This window comes from Alligator mississippiensis, chromosome 11 (assembly GCF_030867095.1).
Source record: "Alligator mississippiensis isolate rAllMis1 chromosome 11, rAllMis1, whole genome shotgun sequence".
Taxonomy (NCBI): Eukaryota; Metazoa; Chordata; order Crocodylia; family Alligatoridae; genus Alligator; species Alligator mississippiensis.
Genome location: NC_081834.1, coordinates 10,665,383 through 10,687,528, shown reverse-complemented (window position 1 = coordinate 10,687,528; position 22,146 = coordinate 10,665,383). Strand labels below are relative to the sequence as shown.

Here is a 22,146-nt window from a genome sequence, read left to right as displayed (position 1 = left end):
ATATATAGATAAATACACACACATCTATCTATCTATCTATCTATCTATCTATCTATCTATCTATCTACATGCACACATATGTATCTACATATATATGTATATATACACACACATACAGATCTAGATCTATCTGTATGTATGTATATACATATACATGTATCTACATATATATGTGTATACACACATATACATATAGATAGATTTATCTGTCTGTCTGTGTATATACACAGACAGACATAGATAAATCTATCTATACATACACACATATGTGTCTACATATATATGTATATACGCAGACATACATATAGATAGATCTATCTATCTATCTGTATGTATGTATATATATATGTGTGTATATATATATATGTGTGTGTGTGTGTATGTGTGTATGCATGTATATATATATATACATGCATACACACATATATATATCTACATATATATGTATACACACACACACACCTGCACACACACACACATATCTATCTATCTATCTATCTATCTATCTATCTATCTATCTATCTATCAAAGCTCAGAAGTTACTTGCAAATAAAATTTGCCTTTTTGGCAGGAACCAGGTATTTCTCCACCCAGCTCAAAATCCAGAGTTCATCTCACAGGCATTGTTCTGCCAGACAGAAGTTTTCATTTAAAATCAGAATTAAATGAAGTTAGCATATGGTTTAAGATTCCAAAGGTCAAACCCTACAGTCCTTACCGAGGCAGAAAAAACTGTGAGGTCAGTGGGTTTTTGTTTAAGCAGGGCTGCGGGGTCTGGCCCTGTGACTAGGCAACATGAGTATCAGTTGCCTGCAGCTCAAAGCAATAGGGGTTTCAGTATAGATGTTTCTTAGCCAACAGTCCGCCAGTCATCTTCCTGAGTCTGATGGAGAGTGACAATCAGACAAGAGTTGCGGATCCCAGCCGTCAAGGGCCGCAGCAGAAGCAAAACACCAAATCTCGAGGCAACTGAGATCTGAAACCTTATTGAACACAATGGTCTTCCATTCAGAGCCCACACGAGTCTCAGGAAAACTGCCTACCTAAACCAGCCTCAATAACTACCCAGGCTCACTCCATTGCGAGGCCATGCAAGTTGTGTTGTGTGGAAGGTTGTGCTGACACTACCCTTAGGGAAATTATCTTACCCATAGGAGTAGTCAGGGGTGACAAACAGAGGTGGGAAGGAAACAGCTGAGAAAAACCTTCACCAGCCTGAGTACCAACTAGGACCTGAAAAGGATCCTTTCACTTGGATCTGCACAGGTTGAGAAGTTAATCAAGTTAGCCACTGTTAATTCAGGAAAGAAGCATCGAAACCATTAGGCCTTTCAGGTATTGCTAGCATGTCTCTTGCAGCTCCTATTTCAGTATTTCAGTCAGCAGTTACTTATGGAAAACAGTATTCAGCACCTTGCCTGGGAGTTCCTGATATGATACAAATACGTAGAAAGGGATTGCCAAATGCTTGCTTCTGAGAGTGAGCACAGACCATCCCAATCATTGCAAAAAACCGAATCTGCTCAGAACAATACATTTGCTTCATTGACAGCAAATATTATGAAAAGAAGCTACGGAGTAGGGAGGCTGGATTTGAAGAACTGAGAGTCAATGTTATGATTACTTTGCTGAGGAACGGGAGAGCGTTCCCCCATCTCTTTGCTTAGAATCATTAACTCCGATTATACTAACCTGGGGGATATTGTACTGTGAACAGACAGAACCGGAGACATAAAATCCACAATGCAGCACCCAAATTCAGACTTTTGCTATGCTTTGAAGCTTCAACATGAAACTTGTATTTGCCCATTATATCCAGTGGAGGGCAGTTACGTTACATGGTTCAGAAGCAAACTAAATTGTCCTGTAATGTAAAGCTCTCAAGAAAGCAGGCAATGATTGAAATTAGCTGTTCCTTTAATATGTGAAAGATCACTTAGAAATACCTGAAGAATTTCAAAAAAACTAAAAGAAAGAGCAAAAGAAAACCCCAGAAAGATGTTTCTCCTGAATCACTTTGCTTGTAAGAGTAGGAATAGATCCTAACGATTTCTCCAGAAGTGTATGGACTTTTTCCCTGTACTTGCTCACAAGTTTCAAGTGGTTTCTGTTTCATGTGCTAATCAATCTTTCCAGTGCATGCATGTTTCCTTGAAAAAGTTCCTGGTATCTCTATTTTCCTTCTGCCATATCATCTCAGAAGTCATTTCCTTCTTCCCTCTTGTACTATAGCTGTTGTTTTTGTACAAGGAGAATATTTTAAAGAAAAAATATCAACTTTTCTCCTGGGTCAGAGATGGGGGTGGGAAGAGTAGGTTGGGAAATGTAAGTAAATGTGAACTTAGTGATTCCTGAACTTATGAAAAGTTGTAGTATGAACTGTCTCTTAAAAAGTTCCTCTAACAGGAAAGCTTAGAGACCAGACTCCAAACAGAAACAGAAACCTCTAACTGTTGTCCTCTTAAAAGTAATCTTTTTCTGTCTTCTTGCCTTATAGCATTTCTTCTTGGACTATTATAGCAAAAACTGCAAAGAAAAAGCAGTTTTTCTGAGTCTGATTCTGCATCACTTGCTTAAGCAAAGGAGTCTTTGGACTCCTAAGAAATGCAGGAGTTAGACAACCCTAGCATTCATTTTTCAGGACAGCAGTCTATTGCATCTTTATTATAAATGAATCAGTTAATTTTATTTAGTGAAAAAAAGCCACAGGTAGAGTTAAAAAGGAAAGGTTTGGAAAGTGGTGCAATCAGCATTGAAAAGGAATACTCTTGGAGGCAAAATTATGGCCTTTTTGAATGGGAAGTTGGTTGTCTAATTTTTTTTTTGTTTGTTTTTTTTCAAATTTTAAAGTGTTTCCACTGCTGTCACCTCTGGCTGCAAGTTAGAGTGGCACAAGAATTGCTAGGCCAAGATCAGTTGCAAATAACTAGAGTCTATGTCCAAAATTAAGCTGCAGTAAATAACAAGTATTTAATAATGATTTGCATGCCTATCATGCTTTCTGCTGAAGGATCTAAAGGCATGTAACGACCATTGATTCATCTTTCAGCACCCCTGCCAGAGAGGTAGGCATTTATTATCTCTCCTTTACAAATCAGGAAAGTGAAATTAAGGGGCTTGTCTGCATGAGAAATTTAGTGCGCAGTAAGCTAGGGGGTGAATTTACAGCCCCTTCACTAGCTGCTCTGCAGTATCTCCCTGCGAGGCCACACTCAGTTTGGACTAAGAGTATTCCCCTGGGGAGCTACTTCAGGGTACTTTGCACACTGAGCCTTCACACCCCAGTGTATTTTATGCTAACTTCCCTACGCAGACCAGCTCCAAGCAACTTCCTTAAGACGACAGACTCAAATCACTGTTGGTTGCAGTTGATACATTATTTGGGGCCATTCTGGAGCTCATTTTTAAATGCATAAATATTTAAAGCATATTTGATGCTGTTGTGGGTGAACAATGAAAAAAATATCCCCTGCTATCTGAAGTCTGGCGTTGCAAATTGCTTTAGAAAGCAACTGCAGTCTGGAATTTCAAGGAGCCCACAAGCACGCCCTCTCCCACACACACAAATGGACGTGCAGGGCTGGGGGAGGTCTGTGCACTGTCTGCCTGCCTATGCCACCAGATCCTTTCTTGCCAAGTTTTCCTTCATTCTCAGGAGTGCCATCTTTGGAAAACGGCGCTGCCTACTGTGATCTCCGCGTCCCGGCTCAATGTTGATTGGCCCCTGAGGGTGACCTTTCAGCTCTGAAGAATGCTGATTAGGTCCTGAAAGTGACCCGCTAGCCCGAAAGAATGCTGATTGGCCGATGGTGAAATGTCTTTGGCAGAAATACTCCCCATTGTTGCAGAGCCAAGCGGTAGAGATGTCAATTTAGGGAGCAAGGATTAAGTTGGTGGGGAGATGATTACGGACAAGTTCGTTCCATTAATAAACAAACACAGAAATTGTGACACTTCAAAGAGGCAGTGGGATTTTCCAGGTGAAGCCCTGGAGAGGGATGTTTAGATAGTGGTTTTTACATTGTGCTACTTTGCAAAATAGGTGCTATTTTAGCTCCAAGATCTAGTTCACTTAGAGGCGCAGCAGGGCTTAAGAAACAGCCTGTATTTTAATGCCCTGCGAGTAGGAATAGCTGATATCTAGTACATTTAAATGTGAAAAGCCTTTCTCTAAGAGATGTATTATTTTTCTTCCGTATGGATTTAGTCCTTTATAATATACTTCAGCACCACAGAAGAGAATTGGCAACTATTTAATGGATGACTTTTAGCTCTTTGAAATTGTGGAAAAATGCAGGATAAAAGAGAAGGAGTGAGAAGAGGGGGGTATATTTTAATTTGCATTTTGGGGATGAACACAGGATCACAAATACAGTTATGCTAGCACTTTCCTAACATATATCCGCTCTTGAACTTCCAAAGCACTATAGTATAAACCAATCACACTAGCTTGTTGCATGCCTCTGATATAAATAGGGGCAAATTCATCTTTGATATAACAAAATGAAGCCTATAGGGGATTTTTTTTTTGCTTGTTTCCTGTAGTGATTAATATTAGAAGATGTTTTCCTGTGTGAGACAAGCACATTTGATGCCACTTCTCCAAGGATGCAGACCAGGGTAACTGCAATCCAATACTTTCGTGTGGCAAATATAATTAACCTGTGGAACGCACTTCCACAGGATGCTCTTGAAGTATTGGTATTCATGCTATTAATCTTCATACCTCAGGCATCAGCTGGCTAGCAGCTGAGACCAGAACAAAATTCACTCTCTCTCCTATGTGGTATATTATGACACAATTGTATGCATTAGGAGATCTTTATGCATCTCTCAGCATTGGCCACTGTCAGAGATGAAATCAAATTGTTGCTCTGTTGTGGGAGACAAGAGCTTAGTTTCTAGGGGGAATATTTTAATGCCATCCAAATAAGCAAGAGGCTATGTAAGCAAGACTCTGTATGCAGAGACCACCCCAAGCTAATGGTCTGTGCATGTGGGGGGGAAATAACTTCTACAAAGCTGCTTTGTTTCCTTCTGTGCAAGGTGGAGATCAAGGGGGTGAAAGGGTTGGTCAGATGAAAAAGTTTTGCCCCTTCCCCCCTCTATAGTAGTAATCTGGTTGAGGAGTTGTACAGGGAGGGGTATTCTATGACGGCTAAAGATTTGGTACACATTAATATTGTACCGGAGAAACCAGGGTGAAGTATGCATTACACTACACCACACTAATCAGTTGAATGTTAAGCAGCGGTGTTAAAGTTAGAATATGCTCTAAGCAATTGCATGTTAAGAGCTGATGCCATTTCTTGCCTGCACAGCTGTCACTTGCCACTGGAGGGTTAATGAGCAAAGGCATGGGCTTTATCCCTGGGCTTTATTCTTGCTCTGGGTGTTGTGGGAGCTGGAAGCAGTGCTTCCTGGGATGCTGGAGGACTGCAAATTGCTCATTTTATCTCTGTGAGACAGATTCAAGTCACCCTAACATGAACTAGACAGCAGAAGCCAGAGTTAACCCTCACCCCAAATGGCATAACTTTGAGAGTCTCAGAAGGCACTTAGCACAAATGTAGACAGAGCACACTAATGGCAGGTAAAACATGAATAAGTGTAGTGTGTAACTTCACCCTTTGAGTGAGATGTCAACATCTCAGCCTTGCCCAAAGGCCAACAGTCGCGATAGCTGTGTTTTGCATGGCACCTATAGTGGATTCCACAGCCCTGTGTTAAGTGCATAGCCTCCTTATACTGTGTAGGGAGAAAGTGCAGTAGGTGAGCTGTGAACATGTCCAGGGGATTACGCTTCTCAGGATAGAGAGATGACAGAAGGCCTCCTTTGTGCATCACAGGGGACCTTTGCACAAGCATGGGCCCTGGGTGATCAGCCACCTTGGGGCTTGGTGATTGTATACCATGTCCAGAAGCACAAGATATGGCACTTGGGAAAAGTATGGAAAACTGAGGTCTCTCTGGCCCTTTAGTTCCTGTGGGGCTAAGCAGCACCTGAGCAGAGATTTGAAAATCACAATTTTGCATTTAGGTTCCTAAATTCTGCCTGGTTCTCTTTTGAGATTCCTATATTTCTTCTGGGATCTGGACCTAAACTACCACAAAGTGATTTTGTGGTTCATCTAGAGCCACAGCTCGGCGTGCACTGGTGTGTAATACTTAGGCTTGTCTATGCCCACTTTATTATTAGCTCTTTAGAAGTTATAAATATCCGAGCTGAGCCTAGCTCAGTCATGTGAAATGAGTGGATCTCTCCTAGCTTGTAATTATGGGTAATTCACATACAGGAGTAGGTTGACAGATTTCTGTGCTGTGCAAGGGTATTTGCATAGGAGATTCTCCAGATGAATCATTTGAGTCCCAAATGTTGTGCAGCTTGGTCCATCCATTGTCGCAATGGCCTGGCTTGCAGTCATAGTAATTCCACAAGTGATGCTGCCCTGCTGTCGTGTTGAGCTAGTAGGAGGGAGAGGACTTGGAAATGGCAGAGGACTTGGATCCAAACTGGAACAGAGGCTGCCTGCTCTCACTTGTAAGCTAGTCAAGATACACATCTCCGAGAAATCAGAGTCCACTCTTCATGCAGAAACCCTACTTCTCAATTTACCCACTAGATCCAGGGACCAGGAGAATGTGTGTGCCATCCTGCTTCTGCCAACCTGCAAAAACAGCTGGTTTGCCGAAGCATGAGTCTCAAGAATATTAATAAACACAAATGAATTTACCCTGTACAGTCTCGCATATGGCAGGATGCTAATAATGGCTTATGAGGCTGCCTCGCAGTTCAATCAATAGTTTGATTTTCTGCCCAAGAGCTTCCATACACACAAACCCCAAACCAAACCAAATGAACAAACAAGTGACCGCAGAGACAGCCTGAGAGAGGGGAAGAGGTGGGGGAATGCAGGATGTAAGACCTGTGATTTCTGGGAAACTCGGACAGCGGGCCATTACAGGGAGGCCCGATCCTGCTGCTGCTGCCCTGGAGACATCCCATCTCTGTTCCCAGCACTCGGAGCTGATTTATTTAATTATTTTAAGGCTGGCCGCAAAACCCTCCTGTTGACAAAGGGAAAAAGCGATTCAACGTCTTTTTTGAACCGAAGGAGGTTGATTTTCATTCGAGACAGAATGGCTCATTTTTACCTTTTTAGCGCCTGGAAGAGTAAAAAGTGAGAGGTCAAACCTGCATCACCATGACAACCCCTACAGCGAGGGTTTTTGAGCAGATGAAAGGAAGTGATAATGGAGCTGAAGTTTCTTCCCTTTCATGGTAGCTTTTTTTCTCCTCCATCCATTCCCCTCCTGCAGGGTGTGGCCCTGAAAATTTATAGTGAGGTGAGATATAATGCACCCCTCCCCGCATATTTGAAGCATAGCCGTGCTCTGCCTGACGTTAGGTGTTGGTCTCGGATTGCCAGAGGACCTCATTACAAGAAAAGTGCCCTACATGTATGCGAAGCAATGCAAAATAGTGTATGTTAGCCAAAGATTGCCTTGTATAGGTTGTCTTTATAACTTAGATATAGGCTTCCTGATAGAAAGTTCATGAATCATCAACTTAACATTTAGCAATGGAAATTGGCATCTCACCCCATTCCCCACGCTGTCGTGGGATTGGAATCCTATAAGTCTTTAAAAATAATAATTCTGTGAAACAAAATAGCCAGTCTCTGAGGAAGAAAGCAGTCCAGAATATTAATACCAGAGGCCTAAAGCAGCACCAAGAAGGAATTCTAGATGGTCAAGGAATCTTCCATGGAGGAGCTGAAATCATGAACTAATTTCCTGTGTATATCCCTGAAGAAATGCCTAATAGAAAGGGGAAATCAAAAAGGAAAACAAACAAACAATCCCTCTCCCAAACTCTCCCAAACCTCCAGACTGTGCCTACAGCTAATCTATGAAAAACAGAAATGCATGGTCATGTTGCTCGTTCTCCATTTGTTTATTTCATCCATCTATTACGTCCTGTGTTGCACTAACATCGAAAGCTCCTTCAAGCAAAGAAAGGTTTTTATAATATATATATATTCAGCACCAAGCATGATAGCCACGCTTACCAATCCAGATAAAACCTCTAGGAGCTGCTCTGATAAAAGTGATAAATATAAGCATACTTAATGTGAATTTTATCTAAGGGGCATGACAGTGTCCTAAGCACCGGTTGCAGGCCTGTTGTAAGACTGGGTATATATAATACCCCTACTTGTTACTTATGCCAAAAATTGACACAATTGACTGTTTCTTAGGTGTTTTGTGATGACTGGGTGAACAGCATAGACAGGTATGGTGTTGTTTATGGCTAGGGACAGACATTCAAAAAGTCTGAGCCTGAATTGATTCCATCTTTGCAGGTTAGTCTAGCCTGGCCAGGCTAGACCAGTTGCAACTGTACAGACATCTCTTCTGGACTGAAAAAACACAGCATATACCTACAGTGTCTCAGGCTAGATGGTGGGGGATGCTACAGCAGCCCTCCCTTCCCTTGTAAAGTAATGAGCTGAGGGGGGGCGTGGCCAGGCCCTGGCAGGACCTCTGATTTGGGAGGTCTGCCTGCACCACCCCAGGCTTTTCTCTACTGGCTGCTCAAGGGGTGGGAGTGTTGCCAGCCCCCAGCCCCCTGCTAGCACTCTGAGGCAAATGGGGTGTGCAATGCATGCATCTGTTGATGATACGGAGGTTTCCAATCTCCCTCTCCCTGCTTCTTTATACTGTCTGCTGCAAACTGACAGGCAAACAAGCCATCAGGGAGCTGATAACAGTGCTTATCACCTCATCAGCAAAACAATGGCCTCTCTCCATTAGTTCAAACTCTTTTTAAACAGCTTACAGGCTGACCTGTTGATTAGCTCCAAAAAAGCCCTAAGTGATCACTGTTCTGCCTACCAGTTCCAGTGAAATTGGAGACACACATACAGAGACATCACTCAGCATTAGCTAGCATACCACATGCCTAGGGTCCATGGGACTGGGGTCTGTGCTGTGGGAGATGGGAGAGAGGGAGTGGGGGATTCCTGGTTAAGCAGTGAGCAGCAAGGGGGGTAGGGCAGGGGGAAGCCAGGTAGACCCTTCTGTACTTGCAGTCTCTGCTGAAGCTCCAGCCAGGGAGCAGAGGGGAGGGGCCAGTCCTGCTGTGGAGCAGAGGCCCCTGCCCAGCCCAGAGAGCATTCTGGGATGCTGGGGGAGTCAGGTTTATCTTAAACCAGCAAGGGGTCTAGGACAAAGATTGCATAAACTAGTTTGAACCAAATCAGTTAAATCTGATACTACATTCAACCAGGTTTTATTTCAAACTGGTTTCAGCCATTTTCAAACTGGTTTATGTGCACTAAACATCTGTTCCATTACAGGTTTAAGCCAGTTTCTGATCGCTTAAACTGGTGTATGTGTAATGTCTGTCCCTAGCCTATTAGGTCATTATAAGATTTTTTATCATGAAAATACCTTGTCCCTAGACTTCAGTGCATGACTGAATGTAAAACGTAAGTTCCCAGATCCTCCTGTGTCTTATTCCCTCAGTGACTCCAGAGTCTGTCAGTGTGTTCAGAAAGGTTATAAAAGGCACAATATAGTTCAGATTTTATTCATGAAGCTAAATCCAGTGCCAATCCATACATTGTAAAATAGGGTCGTATGTTGATTGGTGCACTCTTAATGATTTTGGTTGGAAGAACATATAAGAACATAACAAGAAGGTTTTCTGCAAGTAGGTTGGTAGCAAGAGGCGGATCAGGGGCCCCTTACTGAATGTGGGAAGCAACCTCATGACAGAGGATGTAGAAAAGGCTGAAGTGCTCAATGCATTTATTGTCTCAGTCATCACAGGTAAGGGCAGCTCCCAGACTACAGTACTGGGCAGCACAGTTTGGGGAAAAGTGGAGTAGTCCTCAGTGGTGAAAGAACAGGTTAGGGACTACCTAGAAAAGCTGAACAAGTCCATGGGGCCAGATGGGATGCACCCAAGAGTGCTAAGGTAGTTGGCTGATGTGATTGCAGAGCCATTAGCTATCGTCTTTAAAAACTCACGGTGATCAGGAGATCTGATTGGTCCCATATGATTGGAAAAGGGCAAACATAGTGCCCATATTTAAGAAAGGGGGAAAGGAGGATCCAGGGAACTACAAGCCAGTCAGCCTAACTTTAGTCCCTGGAAACATCATTTAATAGATTTCATAGACATTAGGGGCTGGAAGGGACCTCAAGAGATCATCGAGTCCAGCCTCCCCGAAGTCAGCTGGGATCAAGTGACCCCAGCAAGAAATATATCCACCTGTTTTTTGAAGGAGTCCAGAGTAGGTGCTTGTACCACCTCTGGGGGGAGTTTGTTCCAGACCCTGGACACACGCACAGTATAGAACTTTTTTCTTATATCCAGTCTAAATCAGCCTTCCTGGAGTTTGTGGCCGTTAGACCTTGTTATCCCTTGTGGAGCTCTGGTGAACAGGTGTTCTCCCAGGTCCTGATGGACCCCTCTTATGTAATTGTAGGCTGCCACCAAGTTCCCCCACGAGCCGTCTCTTCTCCAGACTGAAAAGTCCCAAGTCCCTCAGTCTCTCCTCGTATGGCCTTCCCTCCAGGCCTTGGATCATATGAGTGGCTTTCCTCTGGACTCTGCCAAGCTTCTCCACATCCTTCCTGAAATGAGGGGCCCAATACTGGATGCAGTACTCCAGCTGTGGTCTCATCAGGGCCAAGTAAAGTGGGAGGATGACTTCCCTGGTTTTGCTAGAGATGCATCAGTGGATGCATGCCAGAGTTTGGTTAGCTTTGCCAGCCACAGCATCACATTGGTGGCTCATATTCATCTTGTGGTCCATTAAGACCCCCGAGTCCCTTTCAGTTGTGGTGCTAGTGAACATAGCACTGCTGAGCCTGTAATCTGGGTGTATGATGGGGGTTCTTCCTACTGAGGTGCAGCACCTTACACTTCTCTGCATTGAAGGCCATCAGGTTTTGGTCGGCCCACATTGAGAGATTGTCCAAGTCATCCTGTATCCCCAGTCTGTCCTGCAGTATGACCGCCCTCCCCCATAATTTGGTATGATCCGAGAGCTTGGCCAGTTCACATCTGACTCCTGAATCCAGATCATTGATGAAGATGTTACAGAGTACTGGCCCAAGTACCAAGCCCTGAGGGACTCCACAGGTCACCCTGTGCCACGTTGATTTGCTCCCTTCAACTAGTACTCTTTGGGTTCGATCCCATAGACAGTTGCCCAGCCATTGGACCGTATGATGATCAAGGCGTCAGTTCCCCAGCTTAACCATGAGGACATCATGGGGAACTAGGTCAAAGGCCTTCCTGAAGTGCAGATATATGAAGTCCGCTTCATCTCCCTTGTCCAGGACACATGTTACCTGGTCATAGAAGGAGATGAGGTTGTTCAAGCACAAAGTTTTGATGGCTGGCATTCAGAAGCTTGCCTTCCATCAGTCTGGTGTTGATGGATTGCTTGACAATTTTCTTGAGGATTTTTTCCAGGTACAGATGTCAGACTGATTGGTCTATAGCTCCCTGGATCATCCCTCCTTCCTTTCTTGTAGATAGGGATCACATTGGCTCTTTTCTAGTCATCCAGGACTTTGCCCAAGTATCACAATTTTTCAAATATCTCTGCCAAGAGGGATGCAATGATGTCTGCCAGCTCCTTCAAGTCTCTCAGGTGCCTTCCGTCAGGGCCAATGGACTTGTGCATGTTCAGATTCTCAAGGTGTTCGCTCACCTGGTCCACATTGATTTTAGGCCTGTTGCCTGCTCCTGGATTGGTTTGTACCATTCCTGACAGTGTGATCCTCCTGGGAGAGTGAAAAACCAATGCAAAAAAGTCATTTAGGATATTCTTGGCCACTGGAAGTCAGTTGCCCCATTGAATCTCTCAGGAACCCAATGCTATCCTTGTTCTTTTTCTGACTTCCCACATATCTGAAGAATGACTTTTTGTTGTCCTTGATTCCTAAGTTCTGTTTGTGCCTTGGCTTTTCTTGACCAGTCTCTACAGGTGTGGGCAAGTGCAGAGAAATCCTCTTTGGTAATGCTTCCTGTTTTCCAGCTGGTGAAGGCTACTCTTTTGAGCTTAATAAGGTCCAAGAGTTTCTTATTCAGCTGTGGGGGCTTCATTGCCTATTGACTGCATTTCTTGTGAGAAGGTATGGATTTTCCCTGTGCTTCAAGGATTATGTTTTTAAGAAATGACCATTACTTGTGTATTCCCTTTTCTGGGGGTGGTATGGCCTCTAATTGCCTGACTGACCAATTCTCTCCGTTTGCAAGTCAGCCTTCCCAAAGTTAAGGAATTCTGCTTTACTGAAGGCTTTGCCTGCTCTTTGGTGGACTAAGGTGACCAATTCATGGTCACTGTCATCAAGCTTCCCCTTGATCTACAGATTGCTCACTAGGTCCTCCCTATTGGCCAGGACCAGATCAAGCAATGCCTCTCACCTAGCTGACCCATAGACCTCCTGAGTTAGGAAGGGGTCATCAATGCACGTAAGGAAGCTATGCAACCTGTCAGATTTGGCTGTGTGCTCATCCCAAGAGATGTCAGGGAAGTTAAAATCCCCCATTCTGATCATGGATCAGGAGCGCACAGCTTTGACGAGTTCTCTATTGAATTCCTGATCTAGGTCTTCCTCTTGGTGGGGAGGTCTATAGTAGACTATTACAAGTAAGTCACCCTCCCCATGTTCTCCTCGTATCTTGACCCAGAGGGTCTCAAGACACCCTTCCTGGTTTGGAAACTTAATCTGCAGGGAGGTGAGCTGACCCTTGATGTAGAGAGATACATCCCCACCCCTCTTCCTGACATGGTCTCTCAAATAAAAGTTGTAGCCCTCTACTGCCAGCAATGAATCTTAGGTGGAGTCCCACAAGGTCTCTGTAATTCCTACCAGGTCATAATCATTTTCACATAGGAGAAGGGCCGGTTCCTCAGACTTATTTCCCAAGCTCCTGGCATTTGTGTACAGGCAGTTAATTCTGCCATAAGAAGCCCATTGCTTCCCTGAGGGGGTTAGTGGGACCTTTCCTTGGGCTGTCTCCCTTGGGCTGCTCAAATTATTGGTAGTGCAGCTGACATGACCTAGGCTAGAACTGTTAGTAGACTGCTCATCCTCCAGTGGTCTCAGTTTAAAATCCTGTCAAGAAGGTCAGCTATTTTGGCCAAGAAGAGCCAGAAGGAACATGGAGCCAGAGGATCATGGAGCAGATCCTCTAGGAATCCATTTCGAAACACTTGGAGGAGTAAAAGGTGATTAGGAACAGTCAGCATGGATTCACCATGGGTGAGTCATGCCTGACCAACCTGATTGCCTTCTGTGATAAGATGACTGGTTCTATGAATGTGGGGAGACTGGTGAATGTGGTGTACCTTGATTTTAGCCCTTTTTTTGATATGGTCTCCTACAACATTCTTGCAGGCAAGCTAAGGAAGTACAGGCTGGATGAATGGACTGTAAAGTAGCTAGAAAACTGGCAGAAGCATTGCGCTCAGAGAGTAGTAATCAGTGGCTCGATGTCTAGTTGGCAGCTGGTATCAAGAAGAGTGCCCCAGGGGTTGGTCTTGGGGCTGATTTTGTTCAATGTCTTAATCAATGGCCTGGAAGATGGTATAGAGTGCACCCTCAGCAAGTCTGCAGATGACACCATGCTGGAGGGAGTAGTAGATATGCTGGATGGTAGGCCTAGGACTCAGAGAGACCTAGACAAATTGGAGGATCGGGCCAAAAGGAATCTCATGACATTCAACAAGGACAAGTGCAAAGTCCTGCACTAAGGATGTAGCAATCCCATGCACCAGTACAGGCTGGGGGCTGACTGGCTGGGCAGTAGCTCTGCTGAAAAGGACCTTGAGGTTACAGTGGACAATAAGCTGAATATGTGCTGGCAGTGTGTCCTTGTTGCAAAGAAGGCTAATGGCATACTGGGCTGCATTGGTAGGTGTGTTGTGAGCAGGTAAAGGGAAGTGATTATCCCATTTATTCTGCACTGGTGAGGCCACATCTGGAGTACTGTGCTGAGTTTTGGACCCCCCATTACAGAAAGGATGTAGAGAGTCCAGTGGAGGGGAACAAAAATGGTGAGGGGGCTGGGGGACATGAGTTATGAGGAAAGACTGAGGGAACTGGGCTTATTTTGTCTAGAGAAGAGGAAACTGGGAGGGAACTTAATAGCAGCCTTCAGCTACCTGAAGTGGGGTTTGAAAGAGGATGGAGCTGGACTGTTCTCAGTGGTGGCAGATGACAGAACGAGGAGCAATGGTCTCAAGTTGCAGGAAGGGAAGTTTAGGTTAGATATTAGGAAGAATTTTCTCTCCTGGAGGGTAGTAAAATGCTGGAACAGGTTACCCAGAGAGGTGGTGGAAGCTCCATCCTTGGAGGTTTTTAAGACCAGGCTAGACAAAGCTTTGGCTGGGATGATCTAGTTGGGGCTGGTGTGGACTAGATGTGACCTCCTGAGGTCCCTGCTATCCTTAAATTTCTATGATACTATGATTCTAAGTTTAGTGACTTCTCTAGAGCTTATTTCAATATCTTGCAGCTAAGCTGGAAACCATGAAACTATGCTTGCTGAGATTATGCTTCCTTGTTTGTGATTTGTGTCCATTTTATTTTGCTTTGTGTGGGCACTTGTACATGTGATGGTCATCACAGTGTACACATGATGAAAATATTATTTGTGTGACTTAATAGCATCACACATTACCCATGGGCCAGTTTGGGGGATTTTAGATTTTAGCTTGGAGGCAGCACCCAGCCCTATCAAATTGTTCCTCAAGCCCACAGGTGGATTGGGCCGGGTGCTGCCTCTCAGCTAGGATAGCACCTGGCCTACTAGCGGCCTGCCCAGGTGGCCCTGCTATGGAGGAAAATACTGGGAGCCCCTGCAGATCAGGGGCCACTTAGCTCACCAGCAGGTCACCCTCTGACTGTGGGCAGGTTCTGGCTCCAAAAAAAAAACAAACCCAAAACCCCACATATATATATATATATATATATATATATATAAGGGACAGGCCCCTCACCATAACAAGATAGAAAAATGGAAATGGTGGGTTTCAATTAAAAACTCACCATTTCAATTTAAGGGGCATAGAATAAAACCCTAAGGAGTAAACCCCCGTCACGTGTACAAGCACCCTGTGTTTGCATTTTTGGGCCTAAACATAAATATGGATTAATAGATTTTAACACCAAAGTGACCATGGTGATCACCCAGTCTGACCTCCTGTGGAACAGACCATAAATTGTACTACAGCACATTTTCAACAAAAAGGGAAAACAAAACAAAGCATTCAAGCATAACTTTAAAATTTCAGGCGGTAGAGAATTCACTACAACCTTTGGTAAAATGGCCAAATGGTTAATTATCTTCACTGTTAAAAAATCCATGCTTTATGTGTAGTCTGAATTTTTTATAATTACAGCTTCCAGCCATTGGGTCTTATTAGGCCTTTACTAGATAAAGAAACCTTTATTATTGATTTCTGTTGTCCATACGGTTCCCCATGTAGCTATTTTGTAGGCAATGAGTACCTCACTTCTCAGCCTTCTCTTTTGTAAGCTAAATAGATTGAAACTCTTGACCTGCTCATTATAGGTCACATTATACCAATTCACTATTATTCTACTGTTTCTTTTTTATTTTTTTTTGGAATCCTCCCCAATTTTTCAAAGCACTTCTTGACGTGTGGACACCAGGACTGAATACAGTCACTGTTGCAACAAGAAGTGCAGTGGAGCAAGAGATACTAGAACTGCATTAGAAAGTCAACGATATTTCTTTTGACTTGTGGGCAAGATTTCAGGTCAATTCCCACTGTTTTCAGGTCAGTTCCTGTTGTGTACAGTGCCCCTTCACCCATCTCTAACTTTCTACTGATGATGTCTACTGTGTATGAGGGGGGAAAATAGCACGGATAATTTGATAATCATAGGCAAGTGTGGTGTCCCCCTCCAGCAACGGGAGGATGAAAGCCTGCTGCTGGTTCAGGTTACTAGATGTACTTCTTGTTTCAGATGACAGAGCGATGTGCTTTTAGCTCTGATGCGCTCTCATTCACAACCTAGAGATGGAATAGGCTGAGATCATTACAAATGCAGAGCAGTGCTAAAAAGTGTAACTACATCTAAATTAATCCACCCACTGTCTCATTAGGAGGGATCATCATCTACATAAAGTGCCTTGGACTCAGATGAACCAAACCTTTACCAGTTTGCCAATGAAAATTTTCACTGTGCGGTTTGGGAAGAAACCTTTTAGCATATCCGGTCTATCCCCTGCAGCCTGTGAAGAAATTCTTGAGCACGTTGCTGAACATTGTGAAAATCTGTGCCACAGGATGTTGATGAAGCCAAGAATTTTGTGAGATTTATAGAGAGACTGGACATTTATATGGGTAACATGAATTGCCAGATTTAAGGCTAAAGGAAAATTTTTGAATGACCATAAAATTTCAGGATTCGGGGTTTAAACTTGTCACTCAATCTAAGAGATTAACATGAAATCGTCCTGGGAGGGTGGGAGATTGCCCCAAAGAAGGGATTTCTTGCATCATCTTCTGAAAGCTCTGATGCTGACCTGTGTTAGACCCTGACATAGATGGAGCGTAGATCTGACCCAGAATGGCAATCCTTTTAGTTTTTAAAGATAGGAAGCAACAGTACTTCTATCAATACCACCTGTGTGATAATAGCTACATCTGCACATCTACTGGACAAGAGTACAGTCCTGGGCCATGGGGATCACTCTCTTGATAAATCCAAGCAAAGCTCAGAGATACTGGTGTAGTGTTGCAATGATAATTCATTCCTCATGCTGGTTCATGCAAAAGAAGCCAATTCAAGCTTGAGGGCCAGGAAACAGCCCTGTGGGACCCTATAGGAGAACTCAGTAAAATAAAATGCAAGGGCAACACTTCAGTTCTCAATTACATAAAATATAGACTTGGCAAAAGATGGGTCAAATCATTTCTGGAAGCACTGTGGATTATAATCTGTGCTGCAGACCCAATAAATGGGGCTTTAATCAACGAGTATGAAAAATTGGGTTGACTGTTATGTCCCTCTACACAGAGAGATTGCAGCAACACTAATTTAAACAGGATGCTAGATCTAAACTGTATATTTTATTCAGATCAGAATCAGTTTGACTCTGTACTAACAATGGGCCAGAGACGTCGTGTCCGCTCCAAATCTGTGGTAGTTTTGTTCTGGTGAGGTTAGGAGCCAGATGTGAAGTGTACGGAGTAGAGTAGAGTTCATGTCCTGCGCTCTAGCGTAGAGCCACGTCCACTCTGTGGCTCCTCTCTCTGAACTAAATCATAAAACACGGTCCTTTGTAATGATGTAATTATATTTGCTTAATTCCTTCTATTAATTTATCAGTGACTTAAACTCTGACAACAATATTCCAGGCAGATCCAAGTCAACTAAACTTGGCACTTTCCTGTGGGAACCCATGTTGTCTTTAATTTGCTAATAGTAGTTGTGAAAATATAATCAGTAGGGCTAGCTGGGTGAAGCTGAATTGCATTCTGTGGCGGAAAAAATATAAATCAGCAAAACTCTTTAGAGTACTTTCTAGGACCTATGAAGCCATAAAGAAATGGAGAGACGAAACATTGCTGTTCTGTTTTTAGTTGACTTTTATGGTTAGCATTTCAGGTAAAGTCTGTAGAGATGCTTATGTTATTATTCAGGCAGGGACTCCAACAGGACTTAAAACTTTCTGATGAGATGAAATCAAGCTAGAAAAGCCCTGAGGAGTGGTATAAGCTGCGTATTAGGCCCAGGGATTGGCCTGGACAATCATTATAACACTGTATAGTTTGGGGATGGATGACAATGCATGGATGACATGATGCATTTCTTTCTTTCCTGGGCTTCCCTTTATACCTTTCTCCCCATGAAAGATGCTTGCATGACAAACTAATATTACTGTCCACAGGTCAAAGGGTAAATGCATCACTTGAGTAGATTGCAAGTTGATCCAGGGCAGAATGAGTAGCTGTTTCCTTTAGGGAGTGGTGACAGGGAGGAGGGGGCCGGGGGGTGGAGTAGCCAGGAATTAGGGTGTGTGGAGTAGGATGTAGACAGTCACAACCCTTGCAATTACCATAAAAATGAAAAACATACAATACATTAATTTTGCATGGACGTGAACTTTAATTATGTCTCCACAGAACAATGAGCAGCTTCCAAAAGAGCTGTGAAAGTCATCATTGGGGACTGTCCACAGGAAGAAAGAAGCAAACAAGAGAAAGGCTCTTTGTGTGGAAAACATGTTACAGGAAGTGTTTTAAAAAGCTGCTCCCAGTTAATTTACATAGGAAGAATTAATAACCAACTTACATCTTCTACTGTCTTCTGCACAGAGTCCCTATCTTAGGCTTAGCTAACATTCACCCTTCCGATGGACCCTCAATTTCTTTACCAATTTGGACTGGTACTACTTAATTTGATATCAAAACACACAAGGATGTCAATGAGAGCAGGACTGGGCACTATTTTGTGTGCAATGTATGCCACGGGGATTACTCAGCTGTCACTGAAATGCATCTGCTTCTTGGATAGAGCACAGCACCTACTCTGCAACATAAACATTACCTGGGGTTTTTTCTTGGAGGAACAGAGAGGTATTATGCTTCCAGTAAAGCCTGTGAGATATATATATTATTGGAAGCCTGTGATATATATGTCAAAATAATCCAAATGTAGAGTCCAGTAAGTGCTATAGAAAGTAAAATGTTGTCTTTTTCAAGCACCTGTGGAGCTATTCTGGACAATGCAGAATTCATATTTGATTATATTACTGTCTTCCTAGGCAGGCACCTTAAGAAAGCAAACAAGCAATGATTTTAGTGATTAATACTTCCATGAAAACCTGGATGTCACTGGAGAAAATCAGATGACATTGTGCACTAGAGTGGGGAAGCTTACTAATGCTTGCAGTATTTTTTTTTTTCTCCCAAGGTCTGGCTGTCCAACAAAGGAGGTACCATCTGCCAACCCTCACATCAAACACATTGCAATTTGTGGCTACAGAACTACTTCACAACTCCTGAAGCATTGGTACTTTTACTGTGGAGAACAAAAAAAAAAAAAAATGAAATAAAGTTCCCGGGAAACAGATCAGGTAAGAATGCTTGTAAAAATGGAAATAATGTGACAATCTGTTCATCGACTTTGCTTTTATAGAGCCTGATTCTTTGCCGTGCATGTTACATCATCGCCTATAGCAGTGTGAAATGAGTGGAGAGTGGGTGTCATTTGCAATCATTCTGATTTTTAGCTTCTAGTGTACTTAAATAGTTGATTCATTTTTGCAGTCTTTCTAACGCCACAGTCTAATCAGGAACAGTTTTCAGCAATGCAGTATTGAAGGCATATAGCATATAGGTTAGTTGGAAGTAGATAGAAATCCACCTGTTGTTTCTTGCCTTAGATTGTGAACTCATGGGGCCAGGAGCTGGCTTTTTGCTTTGTGTTTCTGCTTCACCTACTAGAGAGAGATGTTGATCCAAAATGAGCTTTTTGGCACTGCAATACAAATGATGATGACCCATATCAGTAGTTACTGATTTCTGTCCCCTGTTTCAGTAACTATACAAGTACTTCTAGAGGACTAAAGTAAAAAATCAGAGTACTTGTGACTTTGAAACTGTCTCGCTGTGATTATTTATGAAAGTAAAACGCCATCTTTCAAAGAATGGAAATGGCAATGGTACACGATCAGGAGTAGAGGGCAAAAAGGAATACTTTTTGAAAACTCTTTGCTAATCTTTGTCTTACGTCTACAAGTCCCTGGCACATATAGAAAAGACTGCTACAAATACCTTATACCAGGTACTCTGCCCACATCATACTAATCTAAAGAGCATGAGTTGCACACCTAAATGCTAGTAATTCAGGATAGAGGGGGCAGGTCTGATTTATGTGAGCTATAAGAAAGAAACAGAAGACGGTTATTCAGTCCGAAACACACTGTGACCTTACTAAAATCATGTAAACAGCCAGGGTAAGATGCAATATGAACTCATTAAACCATCTTAAGCTGAATGTCTACATACTGCTGCATTTAGGATAAAATATTCCAGGGAATGACCATCAATTCACAGACACATACATCAGTCTAAACTGGATACCACAAATTTCCATACTTTTATAACTCCTGATTGAAAGCACAGCTGTTTGCAAGGGATGTATAACTCGGTGGTCAGTTCCCACTCCTTTTTAATACATAAAATGTTCTCATTCCCCCTTGCTGACCTTTTCTTTTCTTTTTTTTTTTTGATAACCCCTTACCTTTTCATTCCCTGCTCAGACCCATTAGCAGGATGTTGTGCAATATGGTGCTTGTCATCTGTTTCAAAGACACAGTGATGTGATACAGGTATGCCAGATGGATAAACCTAGTGTGACTAATTATTGTGTATTTGCCTTTAATTATTATCATTTATTACCGGAGAAAAGACAATAGAGGTTCCTAGACTCGAAAGGGAATGTCGGCAGAAGGGGATACTTTTTTTCCCCAAAGCACCGATGCACCAGGAAAAAAAGTTTTCTTTTTAAGGGGTGGAGGCAAGCAAAAGAAAAAAAAAAAATACCGTGAGCTATAGTAGATACTTTTCCAGCCACTCCCCATACACTTTGAATGGAAAGTCTCACAGGTGATAAAATATTTTCATCATGATTAGAAGCAAGAATACCCTTTGCCTTGAATGCCCATCCAGGGAAATGAGCATGAGAAACTCCCTTACTCTCCTTCTTCAATGTAGTACTGGGAAATGGCCATATCCTTGACTCTATACTATCAGTGCACAGGCCAGCTTAGCTGAAGTGGTACAGAGATTAAAGTAATCTGTTACTTCTATAAGTGCATAAGGTAGTCAGCAGCCTTGGCCATGATTGGCAATAAGTCTTCGCCAACAGAAGACTTAACTGGTCTGCCTTTAGGCTAGCACAGCGTCCTGAAAGATCCCTGTTTGCTCAGACTGAATCAGCATCATATGAATTTAAGATACAAGAATTCTGTTGTGTTTGGCATCTATTGGTTATTTTCCTTGGTTTAAGAAATATCTTAGGGTATACACTTCAGGTTGGAAAAAAAACACTATCCTCCAGTTAGGGACCAGAACCTGCTATGCTATATCCTCTGTGTGTGGTCCCACTGATGTCAGTGGGCCACTTAGGCTATAAGGTCATATTAAACATGTGTAATGGTACCATGATCTGACCCACAGTTTGCAAGTGCAAGTTACAGGCCCTTTTTTGATCCCAGTTAAATTCAATAGGACTATGCAGGGGATAAATTAAGGCAGAGGTTCCCAACCACCAGGCCGAGGCCCAATACTGGGCCATGGTGAGTTGGTTGTGGGGTTGTGGCCTGAGCCCACTGCTTGGAGCCCTGTCTGTCCACCCAGGTGAGCAGCTTCTGGGGTCACAGCTGAGCTTCCAGGGTGAAAGCAGGGCAGTGGGGTAGCCCTAGGGGGGAGGCAGCCAGCTCTGCACACCCTGCCCCACTCCCGCTGGGCCATGGTAAAAAAAAAAGGTTAGGAACCACTGAATTAAGGGAATGTATCAGAATCTGGCTGCAAAATGGGCAAGCATTATCTGATTTGTGATGAAATTGCAGTGCAAAATGCATTAATCAGAAAATGGTTAACTGTAGCCTATGTGACCAATCAGTTACAGATTGTTTAAAATGTAGGGCAAACCATGAAAGGAACAACTCCTCTTTTGAAAGTATGTGTTAAAGATGTGTGAAGTCATAAATCTCCAAGGCTGTACGTGGGCGCTGTTAGGGCCATGTCACACGTTACACTTAGGACATGGCAACTGCACTTAAAAGATGAGTGCCCATGTGTTCAAGTAGTAAAACATCTGCTAAGTGTGATCCTATTGTACCAAAGTTAAGACTTCCTGCAGGAGGAGTATCTCCAGATTGTATGAAGTAAGACATGTTTGGCTATTGTCGCTCTCAACTCAATAGCGTCTATCTCCGGACAGTGCAGGGGCTGGGAGTGGTCCAGTCCTAGCACCGCTTGGGACTCTTGAACCAGGCCTGCCCTGGTACAGTTTTGGGGCTGAGACCAAAAATCAGCTGATTATTAGTCTCGGTCCCAGCCCCAGCCATAC

At 43.2% G+C, this 22,146-nt stretch overlaps 1 long non-coding RNA gene across 2 annotated transcripts in view; it reads left to right on the top strand.

Annotated features, from left to right (window-relative positions):
- Positions 1-2,570: 2,570 nt before the first annotated feature.
- The window catches only part of LOC109280707 (uncharacterized), a 102,110-nt gene continuing 82,534 nt past the window's right edge, over positions 2,571-22,146 (top strand). For both annotated transcript variants that reach the window (XR_009455551.1, XR_009455552.1), the window contains exons 1-2: positions 2,571-3,065; positions 18,982-19,144. This is a non-coding gene — a long non-coding RNA (uncharacterized LOC109280707). The remainder of the gene's footprint in view (positions 3,066-18,981; positions 19,145-22,146) is intronic.